At 35.8% G+C, this 15745-nt stretch overlaps 1 pseudogene; it reads right to left on the bottom strand.

The window, feature by feature from the left end:
* Positions 1-1821: 1821 nt before the first annotated feature.
* On the bottom strand, positions 1822-5188 carry LOC131859933 (pentatricopeptide repeat-containing protein DOT4, chloroplastic-like; annotated as a pseudogene).
* Positions 5189-15745: the final 10557 nt, after the last annotated feature.

Genomic DNA, 15745 nt, shown 5'->3' with positions numbered 1-15745 from the left:
TCGATTCATGAAAAAATCATTGACCAAGTGTTGACCCAATTTTCAAAGATATTTTGCATTTAAATCACATTAAAATCATGTTAAAAACCCCAAAATGGCAAAAAGGTGAAAAAAATCATTGTAAACACTTGCAAAACCCAAGAAAAACGTGTGAAATTACTAAATTGCTTAAAAATAGGGTTGATCTGAGACAATCAAAGTCAATGTGGAATCAACATTGAAAAAGTTTGTTATTTTGTCCATTTTGGAGGAGTTCATCTTTCCTCACACTTCACTTGTTCAAACCCATGAGCTCAACGACCCAAAAAAGGTAGAAAGCCCACTAGCTCAATGGCCTAGTAGGGGTTTGAACCTTGGTGGCTACCTCACCAATGGAGTTTTTCTACCACAACACTAAACGTTCAAAGACATTTAATATATGTAGATATAGATATATGATTTTTAATTTATAATTGATATAGTCAATTTTTGCTCAAACAAAGACATACAATTCATTATGTGAGCAATATATCTAAAGCGCTCCACGAAATAAATATGAATGGCAACAAACAAGCTTACAGAGTTGTAATAAAAGAGCCTCCAACACACAATCATTAAAATGTGTCTCTACCTAAAATAGTAGTTGCAAGCTAGGTATTGCCAAAACGAGTGGCTTGCTAATCTTTTACTTCAGCTAAACAAATGTCTTTTGTTGAATTCTACCCCATATAAAAGACTTACCAATTGCCATCAAGGAATATAAATCATTGCAACTATGGGATATGATTTGATAAGCTTTCTCAAATATTGAACTACCCCTAGAAAACTCCTTGCCTCAATCACAATGAAAGTCTTGGATCACTTCAAAATGGCTTCCACTTTTACTAAATTCCTAACAATTGTTGGATCTTTGTCTGATAAATTTTGATCTTAGCTACTTCATAGACTTAGCTAATCTTTGATCTCGGACGTAGCCAACTATTTGGTGACTGCCCTTTTAAAAAGTTAAATAAATATTTGCCTACGTAATAAGCAATATGAATATAAACAACAAAAATCTATTTTCTACAATTCATGGGTTAAACTCCTTGTCTCAATCACAATGAAAGCCTTGGATCACTTCAAAATGGCTACCACTTTTACTAAATTCATAACAATAGTTGGATCTCTGTCTAATAAATTGTGATCTCAGCTACTTCATAGACTTAGCTAATACCCCTAGAAAACTCCTTGCCTCAATCACAATGAAAGTCTTGGATCACTCCAAAATGACTTCCACTTTTACTAAATTCTTAACAATGGTTGGATCTCAGTCTGAAATTTTTTATCTTAGCTACTTCATAGACTTAGCTAATCTTTGATCTCAGACTTTGACAACAATTTGGTGTATTTGGTGATTGTCCTCTTAAAAAGTTAACTGATTATTTGTCTATGTAATCAGTAATATAAATATAAACAACAAAAAATTATTTTCTACAATTCACAAGTTAAACTCTATTTTATTTGCTCTTTATATCTCTATGCTATGGAAATGCTTTGAAGTTGTTTAAAAAAATAGATTTTCTCTCTTTTCCTACAATTTTTTATGTTTTTTTAATCCGATTTGTTCCCAATTTTTTCTCGATTTTTTCAAAAAAATCTTATACTTTTGATTTGCCGATTTATTCCCTAAACAATTTTTGCTAATATGCTCCATACTTCTAATTTGTAATTATTTAAATGAGTAATAAAGCTTACAACCTTTTGAGAGGAAGACTATAACAAGACATATTAAACTACATATAAATATTATATGTATAAAAAATAATCGAGAATGGACGAAAATAAGCTTTACAATCAATGAAATATTAAATTTAATATTCAAATTTATAAAATCTGAAAGATTGATTTTTCCTGTGATGTAAACAGATGGAATTAGTCTTCAACTGTACATTCCCTAAAACCAGGGAATTAATCTACAGATTCCATCCGACTCATCAGTCTCGATGTCTTATAAAATCGTCGCGGCGTATCAGTACTCCACGAGTATGGCATGTGAGATCTCCTCTTAAGAAGAAGTGATTTTCACTCACTTCAACCCACTAGAGTGTTCAAATTTTGTATTCCCATGGGTTTTAATCACATGAAGAAACTCATGAATAAACCTAGACTTGCCAATCCACCCTGTCCACTTACATGTATCAGCTCAACTACACTCTGGATCCATTAAACTCTCAACAACTTCTCAGGGCATGTTATATGGATAAGTTTTCAGCAAGGAAATACTATGCTTGCTGTACATATTTTGAAAGGATAGGAATCTCTTTAAATCCCCTGTAGTTTTTCCCCTGTCAATGATTTTTGAGATGAATTCGGTGACATCATGGCAGTCAACATAAGCACGAAGGATTTTCGTGATACGGATGGCAGTTTCAGGTCTTGTGCTGAGAAACCCAAAAGCAGTTTCAAGCTTCTCACTGTGACTGCAGAGTAAGTTTTAGTTTACCTCTAGTCTACATTATGCAGCACAAAGTTGATATTAGGGACACATCCTGATGAGTCGATGACTCCATTATCAACATCTTTAACATTTTATTAATCTCTTCATTTTGAGGATGCAAACTGTCTGCTACAAGGAATGCATGAATATTATTGTCTACCTCAATTAAACTGCACGCTGGTCTCTTTTTCAAGCCCCTGCCTTGCATTGCCGTTCTCAACTTATCTACATCATCCCACCTTCCAGCTGCTGCATAAATGTTTGATAATAGAATATAAGAACTATCATTTTTAGGCTCTAAGACGAAAAGGCATTCTGCTGCAAGTTCTCCTAGCTCAATATTGCCATGGATCCTGCAGGCATTAAGCAAGGCCCCCCACACACTTGGACCTGGTTTAAAAGGCATGTTTTTGATAAAGCATTCTGCCTCGACAAGATTTCCACAGCGCCCAAGAAGATCAACCATGCAGGAATAGTGTTCCATGCTAGGTGTGATACAGTATTCTTGAACCATGCAATCAAAATACTTCCATCCCTCCTCCAACAAACCTGCATGACTACATGGAGACAAAACACCAACAAAGGTGATGTGGTTTGGCTTTGTGCCTGTCTGTTGCATTTGATGAAATAGTTCAAGAGCATCTTTGACGTGTCCATGCATACCATACCCACAAATCATCGCACTCCATGAGACCACATCTCTCTGCAACATTCTATCAAACAATTTTCGTGCGGCAACTATGCTCCCACATTTGGCATACATGTCAATCAAGGAATTCCCAATAGGAAGATTCATCTCAAATCCGTTTTGAACTATATAATCATGGAACCACTTCCCTTGATTCAGGAACCCTAAGTGAGCACATGCTGGGAGTAGACTCACCATTGTCACTGAATCAGGTTCAATGTTTCTTTGTTTCATTTGACCAAAAAGCATCAAAGCTTCTTCGGCATGTCCATTATGAACATATCCAGCAATCATTGCATTCCATGTTACTAAATTTTCTTTTGACATTTTGTCAAAAACCTGACGTGCACTCTCAACAACCCCGCACTTTGCATACATGTCGATCAATGAATTTAATACAAAAATCTCAGAGTCAAACCTATTTAGAATTATATAATAATGAATCCACTTGCCCTTTTGCAAATTGCCTTCACGGGCACATGCCTGAAGCAGACTCACCACAGTGATGGAATCAGGTGCTACACCTGCCTGCTGCATTTGATTAAATATTGCTAAAGCCTCATTGGCACGTCCAGTCTCAGCATACCCAGCAATCATAGCATTCCATGAAACCAGATCGCTTTTAGACATGTACTCAAACAACTGACTTGCAAGCTCCGAATTCCCACATTTAGCATACATGGCAATAAGGGAATTCTCCACAAAAATGTCCGACTTCAATCCACTTTGGATTATATAATCATGGATTTGCTTCCCTTGCTCCAAATCTCCTAAATGGGCACATGCCTGGAGTACGCTGACCATAGTGACAGAATTAGGTGTGACATCAGCTAGTTGCATCTGAGCAAAGAGTTCCAAAGCTTCCTTGTCTTGCCCAATCGGCGCATATGCAGCAATAATTGCAATCCATGAAACCACCATTCTTGTGGGCATCTTGTCAAACACTTGCCGTGCAATCTCAACCTTCTTGCATTTGGCATACATATCTATCAAGGAGTTCCCCCTACAAAATCATTGAACTCTAGCCCACCTTGAGTTACATATTCATGGATCTGACGGCCCTTTTCGAAATTTCCCATATGGGAACATGCCTGGAGTACACTTCCAATAGTAACTGGGTTAGGCTTCATCTCTGACTGTTGCATTTGATCAAAGAGAACCAAGGCTTCACGAGCCTTTCCATTCTGAGCACACCCAGAAATCATTGCATTCCATGTAACAACATCTCTCACAAGCATTCTGTCAAATACTTGGCGTGCAAATTCTATGTCCCCACACTTCGCATACATTTTCACAAGGGAGTTGGCTGCAAAAAAAATGGCATCAAATCCAATTTTGACTACATGATCATGAATCTCCTAACCCTCTTGTAGAGCCTATAAACCCGCACACGCCTTCAGCACTGCGCAAAACGTGAAATTGTCTGGCTGTATGCCTCCCGCATACATTTTGCAATAGACTTTAAGAGCCTCTTTGTGAAGTCCACTCCTAGCACACTCTCTAATCATCACATTCCATAAAAAGCATTCGGTTTGTAAATTTTGTGAATCGCTTGCGATGCATTTGGTTCAGACATTTTGTCAAACACTTTGCGAGCATTATCCAAACTGCCAAACATTACATACGTGGTCACAAGCTTGGATTGTATAAATATTTCAAGGGTGAGTTCAGTGACAATGATGTGGGCATGAAGATCTTTTACAGAATTGCTATGTTTGCATGACTGAAACAGAGAATTCCAACTGTTGGCATTTGGATTGAGGTTTTCGATTAATTTTTCTGGGTTGCCATTTTGAATGGAATATAAAATTTAGTTTTGGCTACCATTGGCACGGGAAACTGCAGTATGATGGCGGATTTGAAACAAATTAAAGAGTTTGTGATTTTCCAGTTTGCAGTGTTCAAATGAGCTTACCAGTTTTGCTATTCTCATTATCATAGAAGCGGTCGCCCACCATGTTTGTTCGCCTTCAGAGAATTTTACACAACGATTAAAACTGAAGATTTGACGTAATTGTAAGTTTAAAAACAAAAAACAAAAATAAGAGATATACCTAAAAATTCATTAGCACTTCTTCAGAAGACAAGCTAAAATGAAAACCCAAATTCAAATTTAGTAAACGTTCACTACACAATACAATGATTTTTTTATTTTTTTTAATATTATGTAAACGTTGGGCGAGTCACAATACATTGATTTTTCATACAAGCGTACATGAATTATGAGTTGGAGCACATGTTTCTTCATGTGACATGTTCAATTTGTTTATTCATTCAATAAATCTTTAGATCTACATTTTATAGTCAGCCACGATCTCTCAAAAAATATTAAATGTTTGTTTTTTTCTTTTTTCTTTTTTTAATAGATTTGATTGGTTTTACAGTTTTTTAAAATGTTTAATTTATTTCAAAATAATTTTGTTTTAGGTACTGACCACCTTAGTCTCGGAAACTGAAGCTACACTCGTCTTCTTATTGAATATTTTCATGCCATACAACTAGCCCATTCTAATTACCATTATATGTGAGTCACTAAAGGTTGAATATTTTCATGCCATACAAAATTGAGAAAGTCCATGCGACCCATCCATTCCCCAACATCTATAGGAATGCCCCCACCTGCTAAAGTGCTCCCACCCACTTGCGATGGGGGGAGCCCCACAGGGTTTACTTTAGTGGCGAATTGGCGAATATTTCATGTCGGCGACCTCGAAAGTGGCAAATATATTGTACCGATCAAGGGTGCCCATGTCACCTGGACTTTATAAATATTTTTCAAATGCACGGCCCAATCGCCCATTGTTTTATGTAATTAATTGTATCTCTATCAAAATTTCGCCAATAGAATCTAGGTTTTCCACATGATAAATTCAATATTTTCGCCTACACTTTTCGAGGTTGTCTTAATAGACGACCATAATTCGCCAATAGCCATATAAAGATTTATTGGCCAGGAGGACCCAATTCGCCTTGCATTTTGTAGAAGTGTGTCTCAATTCACCCCAATTTTTGCCAACTCTATTATAATTGTCAATTAACTAGACGACCCATAATCGCCTTGAAAATTACATAAGACATGTTATAGTTAAGTGTTATTCGCCAAATATTTGTATACCATATAAAATTCCTGCCGAATTCGCTAAATAAGGATTGGTATAAATACAGTCAAAGATTAGATTTATCTCTACACAATTTGGTTAGTTTTGAGCTCTCAATTCGAATCACTAGCGAAGTTTTAAACTAGGAACAACCATTGTTGTTGACTATATTGGCGACTGCTAGTTACCTAAGGTAAGTGATCATATTTCCGAAGTGTTATAATATTATTTTGAATTCATCTCTATTTGTTTGCACTATTGAGTTCATTATTATTCAGTGGGTACCCGTCAATGGGCACTTGAGAGACCTCAGAGATCTAGATTGTAGGTCGTAGAGCCAATGAATCATATAGTCCATTATTACAACAAGTTGATATTTTTTTTTAGTCTTAATTTCGTTGGAGATGTCAAACAGGAAGAAGGGTAGGAATCCTGAATGTGGGGAAGGCCAAGAAAGGCTAGCAAAACACAGAATGTTGTCTTTGTACTTTGGCATTGGCAAAGATTGTGGTGAAAATCAGGAAGGTACATCATCACAAGTACAAGTACAAGATTCACAACCTACACCGCATATTGAACAAGGCGGCGAACCTAATATCTCATATCACGATGAATTTGAAGAAGATTTTCTTTTAGATACCCAGGTTAGCCGAAATGATATAATCGACTTGGGTGATAATGCCACAAATGATAATGCATGGAAGGGGAAAGGAAAAGCCAAATCAAAAAAGGATCAACCCAAATCAAAAAAGGATCGGGAGTGGGATATGTCAGTGAGAAATTTTCAAATTACTTGGGCGTCAAAGTATCCATTCATTGAACTAGTGGAGAATCCAATTGAAGGCGAGCCTCCGATAGAATGTAGGTGTAATATTTGCACTTGGAAACATAAAAAGGAAAAGAGGTCGCAACTAAAAATTGACACCATAGAAAAACATATGGGTAAAGTTTACAAAAAACAAATGATAGATGGAGTTGAAAAATCAGTGATAAGATGGAAAACAAAGGAGGAATGTAAGCATGTGAGGAATGCCGAAGAATTTTAATATTTTCAGGAGAAAATACAGACGAAGCTTGTTGAAGTTAAAGGTTCTATTGAAGCCATTCTTGGAAAAACAATGCAAATAGAACAACTGCGAAAAGTTGTTCGGTTAAGTGTTGTTTTTATATTTTGAGCAGAGGGCGTGCTATGATAGACTACCCATCAATGAGTGGTTTATTACACTTTTTGAAAGTTCCTAACTATCTTAATAGTCACTGGTTAGTAAAAAGTGGATGGGAATGGGCAAGTTGTCTTGTTGAGGTTGAAAAAGAAGATGTAAACGAAAAAATAAGAGAGTCAAACTTTATTTCGTTGTCTTTAGACAAAGTTACGGCAGTAGATAATACTTTATGGGTATGCATGCATGTTCATACTGTACAGAATCATGCCCACCAACCTCATCTACTATTTGTTACTAAAATGAAGGATAGTGCGACAACGAAAAATTTATTTTGACTGTTAAAGAGTTCTTTAATTGAGTATGGAGGTATGGATGACATGATGATTGCCAAAAAGTTGGTGTGTGTTGGAGCAGATGGAGCTTCAGTAATGCAAGGTCATAGGAATGGTCTTTGCGCAAAGATGAAAACTTCTTGTGCACCCTACATTACTGGCATTCATTACATGACCCACAAAATGAATCTAGCTTTTGGAATTGTGAGCAAGCATGCTCCAGTAAAAAAATTGATCATTTCATCAGAGAGCTCTAATCACACTTTTGTCGAAGTCCCAAACGATTTATGGAATTTCAACACTTTGTTGATGGAATAACCGATGGGAACAAGCTTCTTAAGGATAATGATACCAAATGGATCTCTTTGGATGGACCAGTGCATCGAGTTTTTTCATAATATCCATCCTTGATTGGACTATTTCACACAAATCGCGATGAATCAGAGCAATCAAAATTTCCTAACTTGCTTCAGAAGCTAAGTAATATAGAGACACTCTTAACTTTAGCATCTCTTCTCCCCATTCTAGAGGAAATGAGAAATATTATGAAAAAAGTCTAGCAAAGAGCTATGTATATTGCAGAATATGCTAAGTTGTGTAAGATCACATGACTCACCCTCGATAATCTCTATGGATCTCAACCAACATTATCTCATGAAAATTTTGCTAAGTGGTAGACACTCATAGATTTGAACAATCCTGATAACTTTTTACATATCAGTGCAAACGGGGAGTTATGTGCCAGTGTACACCGAGTTGAGATACCAATGAACTTCTTTTCCATGATTGAGCCCAAGGAACCAGGAAAGTGCCCCAAGAAGCGACTAGCAAGAGTTACAAGGGAAGAGTTTAGCAAGATTGTTGAGTCTGTAACTGGTTTTGTGAAGAAAATTGCCTATGATCTTTCCTCACATATTAGAAGCAGATTTCCTCCTAGGAAACTTATTGAAGCCATGTCTATTGTGTTTCCTCACTATTGGAACCTCAACAATTCAGCTAATATTTGAACTCAGCTCCTAACTTTGATAAAGCAATTTTGCAATCCAAAGAATACAATGGAGTAACTATAAATAGAATTTTAAATGAAACTCTTTTTAGAGAGAAATCTGCCCATTTTGCATACACTATGAGGGAACGATATGACATAATGGAGAACCCCCATGAAGAGGGATCGGTAACAAGGCTTTGGGCAAATCTAGGTCAAAGCGAAGTGATGCATGATTCAATATCAAAATATTTCAAGCTTGTTGTTTTATGTCTTAACATGATATTGGGTTCAGTGGAGGATAAGAGAGTTTCCAGTGCTTTGGGGTTCCTAAAATAAAAGCTAAGAAACAAACTAGACAAGAATTTGGAAAATTTCTTGAGGGTCTATACATCTAGGTATGATGTCCACACTTTTCCTTACGATAGGGAACTGAAAATCTGGAGGTCCAAAGGTGAAAGAAGAGTTTTGGGCAACACTTCAAACCAAAGTGGCAGTGAGACAATTGACTCATGTACTAGACCAACTGGTAGCATTAAGATGTAGTTCAGCAGAGGTATGCAAACTCAGAGTGAAGAAAACACAAACAAGAATCAAGGAAACTCTGAATTTGTTGAGGAGGAATGGCAACTTTAAGAGATTTAGGACTAGCAGTTCTTAGCTATTTATTAATCTTACTTTATCTCATCATTCATATTACAAAAACATATTATCGTGGTTGATAACTTGATGATATTTTATGTGTCTATCAACTTTTGGCAGTTAAAATTTAATATTGATTTGCAGTTGCATTTTTCAACTTTCTAATTTCAAATAGAAAATAGAAAAATAAAAGAGCATAATGTATTTATTGATAGAGTGGTTTTTATTTAGACATGTTGATATTTTCATTAATTGTTTCAAAATATAGTCATATGATACAATTCATTCAATACACAACTCTATGTGATTCTCTATGCAAAAGTCAATACGAAATTTCAAAACCCTTTGCAAATGACCCTGAATTCACTTTTATAGAAACAAGGGAGAAACAACATCTTCAGGTCTATTTGCAACATGTGAAGACTCAACATCAAAATCAATTACCAAGGCACTGAATCTATTGTCCCATCAGTATCACAAACACGGTACAATTTTACAAGGTTGAAGGTATCTATGACCATCATAGGCCAGATTAGCAATTTAGCAACTACTACATGTCTCATGTTCAAAAAACAGAGTTCAAACTTAAAACCTAATTCAAGCCACAACAAATCAAATATAGAGAGTAGCAATGCACAAAACTTAGAAATCAGAAATAGAGAAAGACAAAAAAGTTAAAATTTGAGAGAATTTGAGAATGCAAATTTACAAGGTTGAAGGTGTGCATAATAGGCTGGATTAGTAATGGTGTGTGTTGCATTTTTCATGTTCATAAAATAGAGTTATTTCAAGCGATGCGAAATTCCAAACAAAAAAAAAAAAAAAACCTTGAAATTAAGAGTAAAAGCATAAAACTATGCAATACATACTATGATTCATGAGATCTTTGTGCCAGTTTTTGTAGGGTGCTCCACTCTCCGTCTTATGGAAGTCCAATTTCTTTTAAATTATAGTAAGTCAACTGCAACTTTGTTAGCAATCCATATTTGGAAGAGTGACTTGACTCCACTGTTTCACCCAATACTGCATACAAAGTTGTCAATGGTTTGATGAAATTCAAAAAGCTATGAGGAGTTGTGTCCTTAGGAAGCAAGTCAAATTCAAACTTTATTTTATCCCCCATCCTTTTTTTGAAAGCTTCTTTTCCAGTGAATTTATTTTATGTGTCAACACTCTTCAACAAACCGAGATTTAACAATTTGGTTGTCTTTTCTTGTAGCTTCATTATCTTTTTCCCACCTTTATCCACAATTTCTTGTGCTTCCCTTAGTTTCTAGCATTCTTGAATGATAGATGATGCCTTTATTGAGCCATCAATGCATCTCTTAATTCCCTTGAATGCCAAATAGCTATCACTGGTACTGGAGACTTCTTGCAAAATTTGTTTTACAATATTCTCTTTTGAGTAAATATTTATGTTCTTCTCAATGTGGTCTTTGAGCTTCCAAAAAATTACTCTCAGTCTTTCATTCCATTCAAACCATTCAGACAACTTGTCACTCCTCTGCATTATTTGCCCCCAAATGTTTTCTTTTATATACTTCACTATATTTTTCATATTGTCTTCCGAAGTTTTAATTTTATTATTTGCATTCTATAGCTCTTATTTCATTTGTACACATTTTTTTCTTTCTTCCTCTGCTTCTGTTCCAAATGTTTTTCTTTTTCCGTCTCATGATCCAATTGGTTCTGTAATATTTTTTTTGCGGTAGCTACAGACTCCACTCTTTTGTATAATTTTGTTGAAGTGGCTCTTTCATCATCAAATTTTTTAATGCTTTCATCCAATTTTTCCCTCAATTCCTTCAGTTCTGCCTCCATTTGTAACTGTTGATGTAGAGGTCGAATTTGTTATCCTTATTTGTAATTCATTGCACTTGTTATCTATTTCTTTCCTCTTTTCTTTTTCATTTTCCAGGTCTGCCTGTAAATTTTCTATTTGTTTCTCCATCTTATTTTTCTCTCTCTCCACCTTGAGCGGTGAAGTGTAGATCACTTCACTGCTCTTTTTTGACACACTAATTTTGTACACATTTTTTAACTTTGGAAAAATCTATTAGGAGGGTGCTAATGTGAAATTCAGAGGGATCTATATTATTCTATGCTGGATTTTTATCTTTATTTGGGGGCATAACAACCATGAACTCCGTCATATCTTTGTTTGGGTCATATGTGGGAAATACCATGTTCGATGCAGGTTGTTCCTCTAAAGCTGCAGTAAGAGCACCCCTCTTCAATTTATTCTTATTTTCTTTATTCATATTTGTTGTTTATATAAATTTATTAAACAAATCATTGTAACGAAAATTTGGGTTTGCTAAAGCAATTGAATGTTTGAAAGGTGAAATATCACTTGCAGTGATGTGCACGCCTCCACCTATTCTTATGGTTCTAACTAATGCATTTTAAGGAGTAGCAACAACCATTCCTAATCTTTCCCCACGTAAACTTGCAAGTGGAGTGTTTTGACCCATTTGAGGGGTTTGTTCTGAAGCTACAAACAATAGATTTACAACGGTAATTGATATAGCTAGAGTTGTACTCGTCATTGTTATCATAACCTTTTTCTTCTTTACAATGGCTTAATCACTAGGATTTTGTATAGTATCTACTACTATTGGCCTTTTGTGAGAGATATCTTGTTGTTGCTCTTGTTTAGGACAACTAGTATTAGTACCCATGTCATCCCCACCAATGGTAGTAGCACAATGTGGATTTGAAGCTCTAACAAATTGAAATGGATATGCAGGGGAATGAGTAATACCTTTCTTTGATGAATCTGATGATTCAACTCCAATGACTAGTTTCTCACCACGTTTTGGTGGAAGTGATGGACAATTGGAAACCAAGGGCCTTCTCCTTTGTGACCCAAACCACCACCTTCAAAACCCATTTTTTCCATAATGTTTACCCCTTGGCTATATTTTTCTATTATGGACTCATTGACTCCACTCAATTTTATAGAGACTATAGTAGCTATTGGAGTGACCTCAATCTCATACTCATTTCCATCATCACTTTTGTCATATGCTTCTATGGGATGCTCCATATTCCACAATTTGTTAAACTCAATATCCTCATCGATTTCATCAAGATTTGCACTGGTCTTTGCTTCACCGAGATTCCTCCTCATAGTCCAAAATAACTTATTTTGGTTTGAGTCCAAAGTCTATCTTTACATTGTTCCAATATATTTTTTGGAATAGCTTTGTTAGATGGATCAACAACTTTTTGGTAGAAATTTTAGAACATCCTATTTCATTTTGATTTTGGATGCCCTACTCTATTGTTCTATGTGTGTGCAATGCCATAATTTGTGATGACAATTCTTCTATTGAAATTTTATAGTTAGCAGCAATTTTCTCCATCTCATTTTTTACTCATCCCAGGAGTCCGTGTTTTTAAGATTTTCTAGCAATGGTTTACTTTTATGTTGAAATTTGCTTCCAGAGTTCCTATTTTTCGTAAGCCTTGTTTGAATGACATTGATTAGATCATACTTCTAGTAACTATCAACACCAAAGCTAAAAATTGTCAAAAAATCATGTGCCACTTTCATTCCTTTTCTCTCAAATGTGAACATGCAAGGAAGGAAATATGCTCTTCTTTTTCTCACCATGAAAGAGTAAATCTATACTCTCCATCTACCATACATATTCCAATGCAAATACCCTCTCTGTCACATGTATTGGAATCTTTTAGGGTTCTAATACTGATACATAAAATCTTAACACAGTGTATTCTTCCATGAAGAACCAGTCAGCCAATTGTATTTGACTTCCAAGTTGAATGCAATCTCTACAAGACACAGGTAATCTAGGCATTGGAGTGCTTGTAATTTTATGATACATTGGTGCCAAAAATAAGTCTATGAAATGGTTGTAGTTATTTATGTTATCATGCATCCTTATCTTAGGTGTCCATTCATATATTGGACACTTTGTTCTATCTTGAGTCTTCTCATCAATCTTATAGACCTAAATGTGAAGATTGTTGGTCTCGAATATTGCACGATACTTTTCTAGAAGAAGATAGCACAAGTAGGTTGTGAACCTAAATGTCTTACAGGAAACTTTATTAATCATTAGTAATTGTTTTTGCATGGATTGAACAACGTGCTCAACAAAATTAAATCTTACTAGTTCTCTTACACAATGGATATGAAAAATCATTTCAAGAAGGTTGGCACCCACTTCCCTATTATTTTCCAATCCCAGGAAAAATGTTAGGAAGGAAATAGTATCCTGAACCCAAGGCACAAAAATATTATAATCATAAGGAGGCTTATGATTCCGATCCAATCGAGCACCACAGACTGTTACACCTTTGATAAATAAATCTTTAGTATTTTTTTCGATTCTCTCATATTCCTTTGTCAGCTTTCCTAGGTCAATGTGCACGTTTAAGTTTTGTTCTTCAAACTCTAGGTTCAACAAATGAGCAAATTCTCCCTTGGTTATGGATAAAATTTCCTCTTGAGTATTTCTATTGACAATTTCTTTTCTATCTTCATCATAATTTTGGGTGCAAACCATGAATTTTTGGGCAAGGGAATACTGCAGGTAATATCATGCGTCCCAATCCAGCATACCACGATGCAATTTTATTCGTACTTACATTTAACACTATGTTAAAAATAGTATATTTTACCCTGTTTTGATCTCCCGCCTTATGAGACAATGCATATCTAGTTTCCATGATTCATTTTGTACCATGGATAACAGGATCATACATATCATGGTATTCATTAGTGAAACCTATTATTTTAACCAGTTCAACTAAGTCTATTTTTTCATTCACTTGGCTTTTAATTCTACTATTATGTTTCCCCATCGATGGTACTATTAATGGTTTTGTGTAGGGGAAAAAGTGAGACTAAGTATGAAAACCTTAATCCCACTCTCATACACACTCATGGAATACGAAAGAGCCTAAGGAGGTAACGCACTTCGACTACTTCTTATGAGAAAGAGAGAGCCATGGATTACCTCTTAGGTTTTCTATTCCTTTGTTGTAAATGAGAGAGAGGAATGATGCAAAAATGCAATCTAACCTAGAATGCAAGTAGGCAAGCAAACCCTAATCTAAGAATGTAGATCAAAGGACAAATGATATACTGCTGAAAAGTACATATCAGAAGGAAAAATTAGAGGTGTACCTGTGTCTGAAATCTAAGAAGAAATGTTCGGGACTAGGGTGCCACGCCACTGTCCTAATTCTGCACTTCTACAGCTGCAACTAACAAGATGGATTCTGGAGCTTGCAAGGTATTGTTCTGCCAAATCTTGCTAGCACAGGGTAGGACCATGGTGCCACGCCACTGTCCTGGGAAGGACCAGGGCGCCACGCCCCTATCCTTAGGTTTTTTGTTGGGATCTACAATCCATAACTGTCCCTGTGTGCTCTTTCGGTCCCAAAACTTCCAGCGATGCTCGAATTCGAACCTGTACCTGAAGCTAAAAAATAGGGTTTAGGGTGACTACATAGGGTTTTTCCTTAGTCAAACCCTTGTGTTGCTAATTTCCACCTCCACAAATAGCCGATAATGTACTCAAAATGTGTGTGCAAGATCCTAAGATGAAAGCAACCAATCTAGAGCAACCCTAAAGAGTAAACCCTAATTCCTTATAATTGACAAAGTAAATGCTCTAAATCCACAATGAAAAGTTATCTAAAGCATGAATATGAATCAAAATGAAGCTTATGCAAAGACATGAAAACAACATGAAACCATACCCAACCCCAAGGGATAGGTACAACCCAATTGTCAATCGATCATCTCCTATTGCTCTTCTGCATCTTCAAAAGCCCCCAATTGATAAAATGATGCTTGATGAATGTTTGATGGATGAATGTTGAGTGTTGTTGAATACTTCAAAGATCTACTCTTTTGCTGCAAAGAAGGCTCTTATGCTCCCAAAAACCTGCTCTTAGATTCTTAGAAGAAGACCCCTTCAAATGAAGAAAGATAGCTCTTAAGTATGAAACCCTAGATCTTAATTTCATGTTTAAGCCAACATAGGATTTGAATTTCCCATTGATCTTTTAGCCCCCACTTTAGTGGTCATATGACACTACATGCATATGCAAGCTAAAGTACAGAAAAGTAAACATCTTTTAAAAAATGATATAGCCATAAGTTGTCGGACGAAGCCCCCAGTAGTATTTGTAGTACACAATTAGGAACCACATCCTACAAAATCACATGTTACATCACAAAATATCCTAATGCTTACTAAGGAAGGTGATGAAATTAAAGGGTAGCTATATGCCCCCCTATTTTGACTTGCTTATTAGTGAGGTGAAACAGGATATCATGTTTACCACAGCGAATTGTGATAAAGATTTTGACAAAGCAAGTTTGCAACAAGGCTTGATT

The sequence above is a fragment of the Cryptomeria japonica genome, chromosome 11 (assembly GCF_030272615.1).
Source record: "Cryptomeria japonica chromosome 11, Sugi_1.0, whole genome shotgun sequence".
Lineage (NCBI taxonomy): Eukaryota > Viridiplantae > Streptophyta > Pinopsida > Cupressales > Cupressaceae > Cryptomeria > Cryptomeria japonica.
The sequence above is the reverse complement of the archived record's forward strand: the minus strand, read 5'-3'. Positions and strand labels throughout refer to the sequence as shown.